Below are 17,727 nucleotides of genomic sequence, written 5' to 3'. Positions count from 1 at the left end.
CACCAGGCTTAGGTGAATCAGGGTTTACCCCTGAAGTGGAGATCCCTTCCTTAGGGAGGATGACTATCCCACCAGAACTGGGGTCCTCTTTACCAAGAAGAAGGAGGAGTTGGCTACTCATAGTACCTGTTGGTAACCAGAAGAAAAATCCTAGCGTTTTGTGTTTCTTCCCCCACCCCATGAACAGCTTGGGAAACCCATCCCTGCCTTTCTCAGCCCCCTGATCTGTTTGTTTTTCCCTCTAGACTGACTGCTTGGCCACAAACTGCTCTTTGTTTGTTGTTAAAACTTGGCCATGTGAAAACTTCCTGCCATGGCGTTCTTTCTCCCCATCTCAGTCTTACAACACACACACGCGCGCACACACACACACACACACACACACACAATCTAGGTGTCCACTGAATTACTCTAAATCCTACATCTACATGAGGAACATGCCTGTTCTGGTGCATTGCTCCCTCCCCAGTACAGACACCACCATTCATTTCTGACAAGGTTTGCACAAGTCGGCATCTTTGAGCCTCCATTTCTTCATAAACAACTAACAGCCAAAGACTGGGCTTGATCTAAAGCAAAGGAAAAACGACACCTAACATCATGTGCTCCATGTGGCCCATCCAGAAGGAAGATGCTTATGGGACAGCATTCAGGGAGGGAGGCTGCTTATCCAGTTGCGTCCGTAGCAAGCACCAAAAGGAATCTCAGTGGTCAAATATTTTGCTCCATCCAGCCCAGAGACAGTGCATGGCAGCTGGACATTGCGGAGAAAACCCAAAGATTTGTTGTGAATGACTCAACCCTTACCTCATTGCCATAAGCATAAAGAGACACCATGCTAGATATAGTCCTTGGGATGCTACTCTTCCCTTTCAGTTCCCTGTCACAGGAAGTCTAAGAGAACCTCCCCGTGGCAGCCAAGCACACTAAAAACAAAAATCAAGCCCCTGATGCAGACTTGCTCGCTGTAACAGGACCTATGCCTACCCCGGGACCTCCCCTTGCTCACTCCCACTTGCTGCCTTAGCTACAACCACCCTGGCCTTCTTGGTGTTCTTTAAATGTGCCAGGCTTGTTCCCTCTACCTCAAATGCCCTCCTCTTATCTTAGCTCAGAAGCCAGCTTTTCAGAGAAAGCTTCCTTGAACACCTGGATAAGGAAGTCCCTTCCACCTTTGTTTGATTTACTTTAATTGCATTATAACTGATCAGAAAATACGTTCTTTATAGATTTACTTCTTTATTATCTACCACCCCCCCCCCCACTAGAATAGAAGCCCTATGAGGGCCAGACCCTGGACTGTCTTGGTCCCAACCCTATCCTGGAACACAGAACTTGGCCTGTAGATAGTGGTCAACAATGAATTAATTAATGATGTTCCAGCCCAGGCCACTTTTCTGGGATGAAATGAAAAACAACAACAACAGCAAAGAATAAATGTAAACCTCCTTCCAAAGTGCCTGATAGAGATTAGCTACAACTATGGTCTCCCCACCCTGCAATGCTGATCACGCAGGAGTGAGTTGACAGAGAGAAGCAGGTGGAAGACTTTCTCATAAATGCTTCTCCTTCTCCTCTAAGGGTGATTGCACTTCAGGAGGCTTGAGAAATAGAAAATGATGGGAGGACGGTGTGAAGGAAGCATCTCTAATGATAATGATGCCTACACACTCCAGGCACTGTGCTGTGTGTGTAACACACAAATCAGTGTGCCCATTTTACAGACGAGAACTCTGAGTCTCATGAAGGTCAAGGGACTTGTTCAAGGTCCTTGAACTAGTAGAAGGTGGAGTTGAGGTTGTACATTAGCAATCACTGCCATTCCCTCCTCTCCCTAGTCCTAGGCAACCACTTCTCTATTTTCTGCCTCTATGGATTTTTCTGTCCTATCCATTTCATACAAATGGAATCATTCAATAGGTGGTGTTTTGTGATTGGTTTCTTCTATTCAGTAGGATATTTTCAAGGCTCACCATGTTATAGCACGCATTGGTACTTTTTTTTTTCAATAAATTTTTTTATTTATTTATTTTTGACTGCGTTGGGTCTTTGTGGCTGCGTGCGGGCTTTCTCTAGTTACAGAGAGCGGGGGCTACTCTTCGTTGCAGCACGCGGGCTTCTCATTGCGGTGGCTTCTCTTGTTGCGGAGCACAGGCTCTAGAGTGCAGGCTCAGTAGTTGTGGCGCACGGGCTTAGTTGCTCCGCAGCACATGGGATCTTCCCGGACTAGGGATTGAACCCATGTCCCCTGCATTGGCAGGCAGATTCTTTACCACTGCGCCACCAGGGGAGTCCTGGTACTTCTTTTTTTGATGGCCTAATGACCACGTTCATTTATCCATTCACCAGTTGGTGGACTCGGAGTTGTTTCCAGCTTTCCACTCTTATGAATAATGCTGCTGAGAACATTCCTATATAAGTTTCTGCATAGACATATGTTTCAGTTCTCTTGGGTAAACACCCAGGAGTGTAATTGCTGAGTCATATGATAACTCTATGTTGAACATTTTGAGGAATATTCAGCGTGTTTTCCAAAGCAGCTGCACCATTTTATGTTCCCACCAGCAGTGTAGGAGGGTTACAGTGCATGAGGGATGCTAGGTGCTCTTGTTATTACTGTTGAAATATACGGTTGACTAGAGCCTCCTGAATTTTGAGGTTCTACAAGGCAAGAACCCCCAGCATGACTTTTATTTTTGTTTGGTTGTCTCTCCCCTTCACCTGCCTTCTTACTTTCCTCTTTGCCCTAATCGCTAACTCTCCCCCAATCCTGTTTTCCCCACGGTTCTCACCTGTGCCCTGCTCATACACCATGCGGTGGCTGAAGGCCCTGGTGGACCAGAGATGAGGCCAGGTTTCATGAGAACAGCCATGGGCACAGACCATGGCCAGAGTGGGAGGAGAGAAGCTGAGTACCCCACTTCCTGGGGAACCCTTGAACTTGGCAGTGGAAACCCTTGGGATAGCAGGCCAAGGCACCACATGGGAATTATTTAAAATGTACAATTTTATTTTTTAATTTTTTAAGTTAATTTTTATTGGAGTCTAATTGCTTTACAATGTTGTGTTAGTTTCTGCTGTACAGCAAAGTGAATCAGCTATACGTATACATATATTCACTCTTTTTTTAGATTTCCTTCCCATTTAGGTCACCACAGATCACTGAGTAGAGTTCCCTGTGCTGTACAGTAGGGTCTCATTAGTTACCTATTTTATACACAGTCATGCATATACGTCAAGCCCAATCCCCCAATTCATCCCACCTCTCTCTCCCCCCCTTGATAACCATAAGTTTGTTCTCTATATCTGTGTCTCTATTTTTGCTTTGCCAATAAGTTCACCTGTACCATTTTTCTAGATTCCACAAACAAACGATATTTGTTTTTCTCTTTCTGACTTACTTCACTCTATATGACAATCTCTAGGTCCATCCACGTCTCTGCAATGGCATTATTTCATTCCTTTTTATGGCTGAGTAATATTCCATTGTATATATGTACCACATCTTCTTTATCCATTCCTCTGTCAATGGACATTTAGGTTGTTTCCGTGGCCTGGCTATTCTGAATAGTGCTGCAATGAACATTGGGGTGCATGCATCCTTTTGAACTATGGTTTTCTCCGGATATATGCCTAGGAGTGGGATTAAAATGTACATTAAAATCAATATCACTAAGATTTCAGTTAAGAGCTTGAAACTTTTTCTGTGTACGTTTGTGATATTTTGAAGCTGTGTATTTGTTGGCTGGGGGAGGGTGGGGAGGTGGAAAGAGAAAAGTCCTTTCCCACATCTTCCCTGGGGTATCTCAGCAAGGTCACCTCACTGTCCAGGGCTGAAAAGTGTGGAGAAGGGCTGGCCCTGGGGTGGGTGGGATGGAGAGGGTATGATTTAGAGAGGTCCTGGTCCCAGTGACCAGTCCCCGATAACGTTCTGCTCTGTCTCTGGGGCATTAATGCTGCCTCCTCCAGGAAATCCTTTGATCCTACTCCCCAAAGTACTTTCTGGAAAAAGAGGGGACCACGTTAGGAGGCCATGCACTCTCTCCCTTGCTGAACAGGCCCCACTCAGGGATGGACACTGGGTGTGCAGGATCCACCTATGTGACACATGCCACCTCTCTTTTCCCTCTGGAAAGTTCACAGTGAGAATCCAGGACCCAGGTAGGCGAGGAGCCCTTCGGTTCAGGCAGTGGAAGAAGTGGCCCGGGAGTGTCCGGGATATTTCATTGCCGAGCAGAGTCAGTAAAGGGAAATATTCCCAGAGCCTATCTGAGGAAAACCATTCACTAAGTGCCAGCAGGAGCTTACTACAAAGTTCCTCAGTCCAGTATGTGTCCAAGGATGGGCGACACATTGGTGACTCAACATGATGACTCTAAAGGTCTAGTTTACGGCCGCCCTGGGTGAGCCCTTCTGGGGCTCCAGGTGCCTGTGTCCTGTGGGTCTAAGTGGCTCCAGGTGTCAACAGCACCAGGCAAAGTTAGCCCTGGGTTTCTAGGTGAAGGTGGCCCTGGCTAATGGTAACCTCTGATTCTAGGCATCAGTGACCCTGTTTATGACCCTAGGAGGTGGTGGCTCTAGATGTTGGTAGCCCTGGGCAATCTGGATGCTGGTGACCCTGTGGCATTAGTGATGGAGGCCCCATGGCTCTAGGTGTTGGCAGCCTCTGGCGCTAGGTGACCAACGGGTCTGTGGGCATTCACCTGGGCTGGTTGGAGAAGAAGAGAAAAGGAGCTTGGCCAGAATCGCCCCATGCTCCTGGGGTGCAGCTCCTGAGCCTGCATGATTAAGCCCTCGGCCACGGCTGCTTCTGAGCTGAGCGATCTGGAAGCACTTAGTAAGGGACAGGCCCCGCGCCCAAGTTAGTTATTATGAGCCACTGACGGGGCGGGGCCGGGGGGATCCCAACCGGCAGCCTCCGCACTGACCGGCGGCTGAACCCAGGCTGGGCTCCCTGCCCTGGAAGCAGGGCAACGCCTGGGGACGATGGTCCCGTGTCCTCTCGGCCTGGCCCCGTGGGAGCCTGAGGCTACCTCCCAGTGGGCTCTGTCGAGGTACAGGAAGGGGCTGCTGCTGAGGAAGGTGGGATCCAGCAGGTCTGGGCAGGTCTGTTCTGCCGAGGCCGGGCCCTCTCCCGGGTGGCTGGGACGCCCCAGAGCGGGCAGGCAGGCGAGCACGTCCGAGCGCAGGCCCCTGCCCAGGAGGCCCGGCTAATGACCCCGCGCATTCCGGCCTGCATGGGCCCGAGAATTGGCTGAGGGCAGGCCCATTAGCTGGAATTCTCCCAATGCTCACACATCAGAGTGGAAGGTGGGGGAGAAGTGAAAACTTGAAAAAGAGCTAATTATCGCTTTTATCAGAGCGGGTGGGTTGATGGGTCCTGCCCGAGGGCAGCTGGGGCTGCATTAAAGATTAAACGCCAGGTAGGGGGGGAGCGGGGCTCGTCATTCCACAGGAGGGAGGCCGCCCTATGGAGACCTGGTGGCAGGCGGCAGCCTTAGATCTGTCAGCCGAGCCCTCCGTCCCAGCGCCCACCATGGCCACATTCCACCAGGGGACCCCCGCGGCGCCCGGCGCTTCCGCCCCTGCGGGGAGTGCAGCTGAGGTCCACATCTGCTTCCTCAAGGGATGAGGGGTCGGGGCAAGCCTAATTATCCAATTGGTAGGTTTCCTGGCACCTGTCTTAGGGGGACTTAAGTGATTCCTGCACATCACCCAGTGACCTTAAGTGTAGAACCTACATTGGAATTATATGAGGCCTGGTAAGGACTCAGAGTCAGGGTGTCTGACCCGCCTTGTTATTACAGAGCAGGAGCCCAAGGCCCAGAGAAGTAAAGGGACTCAGCAATCAGGCAGCCACGTGGTTAGTCCCATGGGGTTGTAAGTCCCTTGAGGATGGGGGCTACATCTTTAATTCTCCTCTTTATACCTAAACTATTGAGGTTAAGGGAACTGGGGTTATTAGCTTAGAGTAATCAAGGCCAGGGTGACTTCATTATGCCACTGAACCCGACAGTGGGTGTTCAATGAGCATTTGTTGCTTGTGTGGATGATAAAAAGTTTGCACCCAAGAAGCATAATGATCATTTGGAGCATTCCCCAATCTTCGGAGCCAATTCACTGGCCGTGAAGAATGGGTGTAGGTGAGTACCATGGCCTGGAGTCACCAGGACAAACCGAGGCACGAGTGGGCAGTGGGTTGCTGAGTGCCACAGGCAGACGGACCATAGGCAGGTGGTGTCGAGGCAGCCAGCTGTGCCAATCCAGCTGTGCTAGTCTTCACTATGTGTGTCTTGACAAAGATGTCCACTAAGCCCTCTCCGCCCCCACGGAGACCCTGGAAGCATGATGTCCATTATCTGGCTCCACTAGGGATCCACAGGCCTGTTTGGCCACCTGGGCTCTGAGGAGATGCCCTTGCCCGGGAGAATGAATTAGCCTCCTTGCTCCTTTCTCTCCTCCCAGCCTCTAGAAGCCAGAGCCTCCCCAGTCTGATTTCTTCAGGCTTCTAACCTCAACTTCGAATCTGATGCTGTTCTCACCTCTACCCATGGTGAGCAAATCCCACAAACGATGTGAAGGTAAAGACCGGTCCAAGTCAAAGAGGCCCTGGCCTTCCCAGCATTTCCCATACACTGTCCCACTGACCTAGTCTAGACCGGGCTAGTAGATCCCCTAGAAATGCCAGGTGAGGGGAATGAATGAGTCTGAGCAAGAATAGATAGAAAGGATCTGGGGTTCATAAAGGACCACAAGCTGAAACTACACTGGCCACACGGATGTTCTGAGTCAAACCAACAGGATGCTGGATTGCTAGGAAAGATTTGAAGGTAGCAACCTGCTCTTCACCATCAGGTGCTTCTTAAGAAAGCTCAGGTAGTCCTGGCCCGTATAACCCTGCATGCATCTTCAACAGACCACTTACCACAGTGCTAATCAATCTTTTGATTAATTGTATGAGTATTTGATGATCTATCTACATCCTCCACTAAATTGTAAACTCCATGACTACTAGGACTGTGTCTTTTTGTTCACCTCTGAACCCCAGCGCCTGGCTTGGCACATTGCAAGACTGAAAAATATGTATCGAAGGACAGAGGGGAAGAGAGAGGGAGAGAAGAAGGAAGGAAGAAGGGGAAGAACTTTTTCAGGAATTGAGGTGGATGAGAGTCAGGCCTTGTTTACAAGAAGTTCACAGTCCAGTGGGGGAGAGAAAGAGAGAGGTGGACACACAATTGCCCACAGTGCAGGGGGATTGGTGCAAATGGAAAAGAAAAACAGTCTCAGAGGAGAGAGTGATTCACTCTGGGGAGTGTGGGAAGTTTATACTTGAGTCTTTAAGGCTGAGCAGGACTGAGTCAAGTGGACACAGGGAGGAGAGTCATTCTCAGCAGAACTGGATGGCAAAGGCACAGAGGTGGGAAAATGGGCCACATTCAGGGAGACGTGAAGTGGCTCAGCTGAATGGGGCGTGGGGCACTTTGAGCAGGGCCCAGAGGCGTGGGCCGGGAGGGCGGGGAGGGGCTGAGGAGCTCGCCTGGAGATAAACAGCCAAGGTTTTCAAGCAGGGGTGTGAAATGTCCACATACCAAGAAACTCTGAGGACTGGAATTAACCTTCACTAAAAGCAGAGACCATTTCATTTAGAGCCAAGAAAGCTCTGGGGTCCCTGAAGCCCCTGCAGAGAGTGATCCTCTGGCCCATGGGAGCAGAGCACAAAGAAGAACTGGGACCTGGTGGCAGGGCGAGACGGGGCCACCCGTGAGGACGTTTCCAGTGGGAAGGCTGTTGGGATGAGTGGAATGGGAGATATTTCCTGGCAATTTTCCCCCTGGTGTTCTCTACAGGCAAGCTGATGGCCTCCCGACTGAACTGATGGACTGGGAGAGGAGAAGGTTTGAGGGGCCCAGACGAGATCCCACCCCTGCTCGGGTACCCACGGGAAGCCTCTCAGCTCTTGGGGCAGCACAGCTGGGAACTCTGCAGAGGGTGGGGAAATCAGAGTGCAGTGTCTCCACTCTGCACATTGGATTGAGTTCTGGTTCAGTCACCTTCCACCTGTGACCTTGGCAAGGTGGTCTTCACCTCTCTGAGCCTCGGTTTCCTCATCTGCAAAAGGGGATGATAAGTTTCTATCTACCCTGTGAAGTACGGGGTGGGGGGGCGGCGGGGTCAACAAAGGAAGAAGAGCCATGGAAGATGCTTTATAAGTGGGAACGCCCTGCACAAAAGCCAGCTGTGATCATGAACATGTCACACCTGAGTCACAGAGCAGGGACAACCCAGACGTGGAAGGTCAGGGCTCTGCACCCAGATCTGCTAGGGGCTGGGGCTAGCCAGAGAGAGCCCCGGGCTCCACTGGGGGCCCTCCTTCTGTCTCTCCTCGTCAGATGCTCTGCAATGGAGACCGACCAACCTGAGTTCCCATTCTGCTTCTCCCCTTCTAGCTGTGTGACCTTGAGCAAGGCACTTCTTATCTCTGTGCCCCGGTTTCCTCACCTGTACAGCCATGACAGGAGTGTCTACCCCAGGGGGCGGTTGTGGGAATTAAGGGGCAGGGCCAGACTGCAGGCTCTGAAAGCACTCACCAGAGTGGTTGTTTGTCTTCTTCTACTCCTCCTCATGCTCAGGCCCCTCCCATTCCTCTGCGCCCACTTTTGTCACTTCCTGGGAGCCTCCCTAGTGTTCCCTGTGGCCAGTCAGATCCCCAGAGCTTGGGCCTGAGGAAGGCAGGCTGTGGTGAGGTCTGAGAAGGTCTGAGCAGAGAAGCCACACCAGTGGCCGAAGGAGCCGGACCCCAGAGTGAGGGTTGGGCGCAGTGGTCTTGCTGGGAACCTCCCAGGTGCAGAATTTCGCAACTCTGGGACACTTCTCAGACTGAGTGACCAAGACACAGTCCTCAGTGGGGTTCTGTCTGTCACGGGACCCTGCGCTGGGAGTCTACCCCAGGGCAATGAGGCCAAGATTCTAAGACGTCCAGTTCCCTGGTGTCCTGAGCGCAGCCCACAGAGGGGTCGCTCCTACTGGTGCCCCCCCCACCCCACCCCAGCCAACTCCAGCCGCATCTCTGATCGGCAGGAATCCAGGAAAGCCCACCTGGGGAACTCACAGACCTGCATTCTTCCTCCCAAAGCTTCCTCCAGCGGGGCAGCCGTTGCCTCTCGTGGAGCACTTTAGGCAGAGCTGGGAAACCACAAAAATGTTAAGCTGAGATGAAGGAACGTAACGGGCTCTAATCTGAATTGACAGTAGTATTATTAGCCAGCCGAGGGCTGCGGGAGCGGCGGGATAGCAGGGAGGGAAGGGGAGAGAGGAGGAGGAACGGGGACGAAAGACAGAGAGCAGACACAGGCAGGACCTCAGGGCTGGAGACTCGGGCAGGGCTGAGGTGGTGTGAGAGGGGCTGCCCAGGAGACTGGGGGACAGTCTTGTAACAATAGCAATGGTGATGATAATGATAATAATAATAATAATAGGGCTTCCCTGGTGGCACAGTGGTTGAGAATCTGCCTGCCAATGCAGGGGACATGGGTTCGAGCCCTGGTCCGGGAAGATCCCACATGCCGCGGAGCAACTAGGCCCGTGAGCCACAACTACTGAGCCTGCGCGTCTGGAGCCTGTGCTCCGCAACAGGAGAGGCCGCGATAATGAGAGGCCCACGCACCGCAATGAAGAGTGGCCTCCAATTGCCGCAACTAGAGAAAGCCCTCGCACAGAAACGAAGACCCAACACAGCCAAAAATAAATAAATAAATAAATTAATTAATTAATTAATTAATTAAATAAAAAGAATGATTGAGAATTGGATTTCTATGTAATTGGCAGTTAGGTGTTTATTGCTCTAAAATAATAATAATAATAGCAGCTATTGCTTCTTTAGAGCTACAATGAGCCAGACTCCGTTCCAAGCGCTCGTATTAACAAATGTAATCCTCACGATGTAGGTGTTAATATTACTGCCCTGTTTTTACAGTGTAAAAATTATGGAACAGAGAGGTCCATCAATAAAGAACACCCATCCTAATTGCAAGGCTGGGGTCTGGCTGCTCACAGAGGCCTTCTTCTTCTGTCTAAAGGTCAAAAGTCAAAGGCCTAGCTCAGGAGTCAGTGAGATGCTGGCTGTGTGGGCCCCTCCTGTCCAGGGTCTGGAACAGAAGAAAGGACATACACTCATAACCACCACCCAGGCCTGAATGATGGGGGCCAAGTGAGTGCCAGGGAGAGGAGGGACCAGGAACACAGAGGTCAGAGGTCTTCATTAGCCCTTAGGAGTCAGAGGTCAGAGGTCCATGTAGCCAACCAGGGGCTGGAGGCCATGACCAGTGACAGTTGGCTGAACTCTGACAAGGCCATGTTGAAGTGGTGGGTTAAGATGTGACTCCCACTTTCTACCGAGGAGAGAGGGGACATGGTCACCAGCATGGTTTCCCTGGGGTCAAGGCTCTTCCTCTCTGGCCCCCAGCCACCGGGGGAGACACGCTGAGGCCCTTCCTGAGGGACGCACTTCCTGTTGGGCTGAGGTCGTCCTGCCCCACGGGGCCTGATTCTGAAGGGAACACCTCTAAGTGAGCAGTGTACCAGCTCCCCCCGCCTCCCCCGCCATCCTGCATCTAGATGGAGTCAGCTCCTGACCATCTGGCCTCCCTGGAAATCAGATGTTCACAATTTTATTGATGTCATCATGGGTTCTACATCCAGGACACAAAGAACGTTTCATTTATGCTTAGTGGGCTTACTGAGTTGGAGGAAATGGTTTTCTTCCTGTTGCAGGGACGCGCTAAACAGACAAGCAGAGAAAATTTGAGATATGGGAGCTCTGCTTCAGGGCCTGTAAGGGGCTAAGAGGCCGCCTGGGGCGGGGTGGGGGTGGGGGGGGTCAAAGCCTGATCATGTGACCTCATGAAGGTTCCTTAACCCTTGGACACCTCAGCGTCCTTATCCGGAAAATGGGGGTAGTAATCTTAGTACCTCATTCCTGGGAGGGTGGCTGTGAGGATGAGGAGTTAGTGCGTTATTCGTGCTCACAGCACTGGTTCTCATTTGCTATGCTATGTACCGCCTTGAGCCTGCGGCTGGGAGGGGATTCCGTCCCTTCTCTTCCCAGCCTGGGGAGGTTTCTTGGTCTGTGACGTGAAATGAAACAACCTGGACAGCTGTCCCCTGCGTCAGACAGTCTGGGCTTGTTTGGGTGCTGTGTCTTAGGCGGAGAAGATTCTAGAAGAGCCAAGGCCTCCCCTTGCACAATGTGCCCTGAGATTAGGCCTTCTCTCCGCCTTCCTGCCCCAGGGCTGGATGCACGTAAACCGTAACATGCTGCAGCAGTGCCAGGAGTTCCTGCCACCATGGGACCCCTAGATGCCCAGGAATATGTCAGAGTCAGTGGCAGCATGAGGGCCCCCTCTCCCTAGCCCCTGCCAACGGCAGCAACTATAATCGGGGAATAATAATAGCAGTGGCTACCGTGCATTAAGCACATCCTGTGTGCCAGTCACTTTCTAGGGACACCCGCTAATGCTCCTAATGACCCTGCAAGTTTGTTTTTATCACCCCATGCCATAACCTTCCCGCTGACACCTGCATCCCCCTCCCTCTCAAACTCCTCACCTGGCCAAGACCCCATGAAGCTTCAGGCTGGCGCTGGGCTTTCACTCCTTTGGGAAGCCTTGTCTCACTTCCCCTTGGCCAGGTCTGCTCACACCCCCGACGCAGGGCTCCCATCAGCAGCCTGTACTTACCCTTCGTTAACCCTCGTTACACTTCATTTTTATTCCATTTTTAATTTTATTTATTTAGGGGTAAGCAATGCATTCACATGATTCGAAATCCAAAAGCCACAACAAGGGATACAGTGGAAAGTCGTCCTGCTCTCCTACCCCTGTTCCCCAGCCACTGAGTTCAGCCGCCTGAGGCCCAGGGCTGTCAGTTTCATCACACCGAACAGTGATGACTTGTTTATCTGTCTTCTGTCCTTTAGGAGCAGGGACTAGGCCTGTCTTGTTAACTGCTTCGTCCCCAGGGCCCGGCACAGTGCCTGGCATATAGTAGAAGTTCTACGTATATAATCTCTCTCTCTCTCAGAGATATCTATACAGACTTTTTTGTTGTTTTGCTTTGTTTTCATGAATGAGGCGCAGAGAAGAAAGTTAACTTGGCTGCTTGGCTGTAGCTCCCGAGACAGGGCTCACGCAGGGACTCTGTTTATCTGACTTTTTTTTTTTGGCCTCGCTGTGTGGCTTATGGGATTTTAGTTCCCAGACCAGGGGTCGAAGCCGGGCTCTCAGCAGTGAGAGCACGGAGTCCTAACCACTGGACCGCCAGGGAATTCCCTGTTTATCTGACTTTTAGAGGCCACCTGTCCCTTCTTCTTGGACTTTTGACCGTCCTGTGAAATGATTTCATTTTTTAAGTTTAATTTTTTAATTGGAACAGAAATAGTACCCCTCGATAAGTTATCACAGAGCAAAGAGCCATGTTTCAGGAAACAGAACATCATCATACTTCAGAAGTCTCCCTGGTCCTGCCCGATCCTGGCCCCAGTGTTGTAACCCCAGGATATTATTGCTGCTGTGGCTGCTCATCTCGGGCCTCAGCCTCCTCTTCTGTAAAATGGGACGGGACCCATTAGGTCTGAAGTTCTATGGATCTTTTAGGTCTTCTCTGTCTTTACCCCTTCCGGCTGATGCTGTTTTATGCCAGCACTAAATGAAATGATAGCTGTGAAAGTCTTTTGATTAAAGCTAATATTTGATACCAAGGCAACAAATGCATGATGTGGGTCAGGACAGTTTTCTCCTCGTCAGCCAGTCTGGCCATGTTCCTAGCTCTGGCCCAGGTCAAGGGTCAAGCACATACAGCCATAGGTCCTCTGAAGAGTTGGAGGGAGAGGCAAGAGGGAGAAATTCATCCTGGGGAAGGAGGTAGAGCTGAGTGGTGAGGACCACATTGGGGAAGGTGGGTTGGCCCACGCACCATCTTTACCAGGGGACCGGTAGGCTGCTTTCCAGCTAGATTAGCTCATTCCTTGCCTGGGGATTCAGCAAGCAGCCCACATCTTGTGGAAACTCCAGGTTCAGGCTTCTGCATGGCCTTGTTCCTGGTGGTTGAGGCAGCCAGGGATTCTGGGGATTGGGTAGGGGAGGAAAGAGGGAGGGAGGGGAAGGAAAGGGAGAAGAGAAAAAGGCAGGGAGCATGGCTAGTGAGGAGCCAGTGTGTCAGGGAGGGACACGGTTCCAGGAAGCCTGCTATGGTAAGGTGCTGCTGGGGAGAGGAATGGAGAAGGGGAGAACAGGACAGAGAGCAAGATTCATAAATTCATTTGTTCATCTTTTCCTTCAATCATCCAATAAAACCAAGGATGCCAGTGTTGTGATAATTGCTAATCAAGATACAGGTATATGCAAAAGGCAACGAAAATTTAAAGAAGGAGCAAATAACTCTTTGGGGGGTTGCAGGAGTGGGGAAGTTAGGGGAGCAGGCAAATTTCACTGAAGACATTTAGGTCGAGCCATGAAGCAAGCAAAGGAGAAATCAGGCCCCAAGTCCTCCCCGGCTCTGTGGCCCATCTCTTCCCAGACCTCCAAATCCCGGTCCAGCTGCTGCCCTCACTGGGTTTGAGTCTGAGCTCTGCTACGTGCTTGTCGTGGGACCTCAGGGAAGTGATCTAACCTCTCTGAACCTCCATTTTCTCAGCTGTAAAGTAGGGACGACGCCGACTTGGAGGGTAGTCGTGAGATTCAAATATGACAGTGCATGAGAGGCACTTTGCAGGGTGCCTGGCCCCTGTATAGCACATGCTCAGAATGATCTGCTGTTGATATTGTCAGTATCAGCAGTGGCAGCAACTTCATTCCCCCCAAGTCTGGGCCTCTGTCTTTGGGCGGAGAGGAAAGCAGAGGCTGTTCCCATCATCCCCCATCCCTGGCCCCCCTGGCCCTTGGGGAAATATGAGAAGCAGAGCTTGAGGATCTAATGTGTGCCCCCCACGCCCCTTAATCCTTCCTGAACTTGGGGGGGTTGGGTGCGGGGTGGGGGGCGGCACCACTGTAACACCTGCGCAGCTCTGACATCTCCTGCCTCTGGGCAGAGAAAGCAATTTCAGAAATGACATGTTGCCAACAAGCAGAAATCAGCTTCTGAATTAAAATGTGTCGGCGTCAGGTGACCCCAGGCTTGGAGGGCCGGCTGCACGAAGACAGCTGAGATTAGGGCCTGTCAGCCAGGGGAGGGGCTGTGCGGGAAGGGGTGCGGGGACCCCAGGGGCTACCGTTGGCCGCCCGGGGTTTGTTCGGACAGGGGGGCAGGAATTCGGACGCTGGGTCAGCTTCTCCTGCGGCTCTGACCAGCCACCACCTCGCAACTGTCTGCTCTCCGTGGTGGGGGGTGGGGTGGGAGTGCCCCGGCTCTGCTCCCCCGGGATGGCTCCAGCGTAAACACTCTAATGGGCCCGAGAGAGCCAGGGAGGAATGTGGGCCCCACAGCCCCTGGGGACTCGAGGACGGATGGGAGTAGAGGGGATAAGACACCCAAGAGGCTGTCAGCCTCAGCTCTGCAGGTATGCAGGGAGGAGAGAGAGGGAGAGGGAAGGAGAGGAAGATGCCACCGGCCAGGCTGAATCCTTGCAATTCCCCGATGCCACCTGCTCCCTGGCGTCCAGGCCGTGGCACAAACTGTGCTCTACACTGTGGGAGAAGACGCATGAAGAGGCCGTTTAATTTTCAGCCCTGCTATTTATTGTAGGGCTTTGGGCGTGTCAGGGAGCCTCTCTGAGCTTTAGTTTCCTCCTCTATAAAATGGGGTCGTGGTTGTACGTACCCCTAGGGTTGCCATATCCGTTAAATGAGATAATACAGGGAGATGGCGTGAGGGTTTCGGTGTAGTTGGGCGCCTGTCACAGTGCTTAACCACTAGGGATCTCATTCCTTGTCTGTCTCTTTGTCTGTGACTCCCTGAAGGCCGGGCCTAAGTCTTGTCACCACGGCACCCCGGCACGTGCCTGGCACACTGTTTAGGTGGCCAGTCAGTGTTCGCTGAGTGAGCGTTTCCATGAAGGGACCAGGTGTGAGATGTGTAAGTAAAGAGTGGGAAATGAAAGGGGAGGGTTGGGGCTTCCCTGGTGGCACAGTGGTTGAGAATCCACCTGCCAATGCAGGGGACACGGGTTTGAGCCCTGATCCAGGAAGATTCCCACATGCCGCGGAGCAACTAAGCCCATGAGCCACAACTACTGAGCCCGCGAGCCACAACTTCTGAAGCCCGCGCGCCTAGAGCCCGTGCTCCACAACAAGAGAAGCCACCGTGATGAGAAGCCCGCTCACCGCAACGAAGAGTAGCCCCTGAAGAGTAGCCCCCGCTTGCCGCAACTAGAGAAAGCCCGCATGCAGCAACGAAGACCCAACGCAGCCAAAAATAAAGTAAATAAACTTTTTTTTAAAAAATAAAATAAGTGAAAGGGGAGGGTCGGGGTAGGCAGGGGACCCCACTGCCACTCTCCCTCCAGAATGTCCCCACTCCGATCACAGGTCATCCCTCTGGCCTTTCTTCTAGAGCAGAGCTTAGGCAGGATATGCTTGCTGGCCAGACGGTGACCATATCTCCCCAATGGAAATCGGACACAGGGGATCATTCCACATGTCTTTAGGAGTCATTGGGCAGTCATCAACCTTGGGCCCATCTGAGCAGCTCCAGGACTTGGGGTCACCACAGTCATGTTCCACAGCGCCGGGAGCCCAGCAAGGACAGAGTGGGGCTGGCAGGGGTGAGGGGCCCCCAGGGGCAGCAAAGAGGGAGGCTGAGGCACTGCTGAGCCTCTAAGGTGCAAGGCACGTCAGGGAGGCTGGAGCAAGGCTGTCTCATGATTGCAAGAATGGAAATCTCCCTTCCTGACCCCCCACCAGTGTTACTCTAAACGCCTTCCCCACCTGCTACAGGAATTCCATCAGGAGAAGGCATGGCTTCTCCCCCCTGCTCAGAGCTAAGTCATCAGAGAAGAAACCCAGGAATTGGAGAAGATTCTAGAAGGCAGTGGGTATGAGCTCAGGCATGAAAAAGGCCTGAGTTTGAACCCCAGCTCTGCCACTCACTCAGTGAATGTTTTAAGCTCCCGGAACCTCCATTTCCTCATCTGTAAAATGGGGGTAGCAATTCTTACCCTGCAGGGTGATTTTGAAAATTAAAAGGAATGGTATGGGGCTTCCCTGGTGGCGCAGTGGTTGAGAATCTGCCTGCCAATGCAGGGGACACGGGTTCGAGCCCTGGTCTGGGAAGATCCCACATGCCGCGGAGCAACTGGGCCCGTGAGCCACAATTACTGAGCCTGCGCGTCTGGAGCCTGTTCTCCGCAACAAGAGAAGCCGCGATAGTGAGAGGCCCGCGCACCACGATGAAGAGAGGCCCCCGCTTGCCGCAACTGGAGAAAACCCTCTCACAGAAACGAAGACCCAACACAGCCATAAATAAATAAATAAATAAGAGATCTTCTTTTAAAAAAGAAAAAAGGAATGGTATGGTGGTAACAGAGAAGGAAAAGCTCTTCTTCGCAGAAGAATACCAACTGAAAAATAGGCAAGGAATTATGGAATCAAAAAATCACCATTTGCAATTGATTTGGACAAGGATTACCAATGGATGCTGAAACTACTGGGTAAAGCGTTGCTGGGCAACAGGATGGTCCTTGAGTCTCCAAGCATCACCCTACAGATGAGTCATGAACCACAAAGGGAAAAAGGTAACTTTACATGGGAGAGATCTGGGGGAAACCACCTTAACCAAGTGACGAAATTCAGCATCACCAGTAATGTTAACAAACCGTGGCTCCTGACAGCATGCACAGAGAAGGGTGCACACCGCCAAGTAGACCTCTTGCCAAAATGTTTAACCAAAATCTAATCGTAAGGAAACAATCAGACAAATCTCAATTGAGAGACATTCTACAAGACAGCCAGCCTGAACTCTTCAAAACATCAATGTCATGAAAACAAAGAAGGCAAGGAGACTCTTCTGGATTAGAGGGGGCTAGAGAGACATGACAGCACATTCAATGCCCGATTCTTGAGTGGATCCTGGATCAGGAAAAAAAGCTATGAAGGATATTTTGAGGGACAATTAGGGAAGTTTGAATAAGGAGTGTGTAGTAGATAATATTGTGTCAATGTTAAATCTCTCAGATGTGATGACAGCCTTGTGATTCTTTTGGAGAATGTTCTGGTTCTTAGGAGATTGGTGATAAGTTATTTGTGTCTTGGTGTCTGCAATGTTCTCACAAATGGATCAACAAAATATACATGTATTTCCCTCTCTCTCTCTCTCCCCACCCCCATCTACATAGGTATATATATATCTGCTCCGTGTGGGCACCTCTGTCACTGCTCAGAACCAGCAGGTCTCCGGGCCCAGGAACACAGAGTAGAAGGAACATGTCAGAACAGGCATGCAGGTGGAAATGCAGTGCCCTCATGGTTGGACTGTGGATCTCCTTCTGCCTGCCCCCCTGGGGGCCCCGTGTGGATCCCAGCAGGCTGAAGAGCCAGGGCAGGGCAGGGACAAGGCTTCTCTGCTGACCTTCGCTCCAAAAGAGGCCTCCTCCCCCATCAGACCCCCAGGAGCAGCAGCTGGTTGAGGACATGCACTTGCACTTCCCAAAGCATGCTGGGAGGCCAGTGGCCAGGGAGGGACTCTGAGGCTGACAAGTAAATGACCAAAACCACTGCACGGCCGTGTGTCTCATTTCTC

Source organism: Balaenoptera physalus (assembly GCF_965194825.1).
Source record: "Balaenoptera physalus genome assembly, chromosome: 20".
NCBI classification, from domain to species: Eukaryota; Metazoa; Chordata; class Mammalia; order Artiodactyla; family Balaenopteridae; genus Balaenoptera; species Balaenoptera physalus.
The sequence above is the reverse complement of the archived record's forward strand: the minus strand, read 5'-3'. Positions refer to the sequence as shown.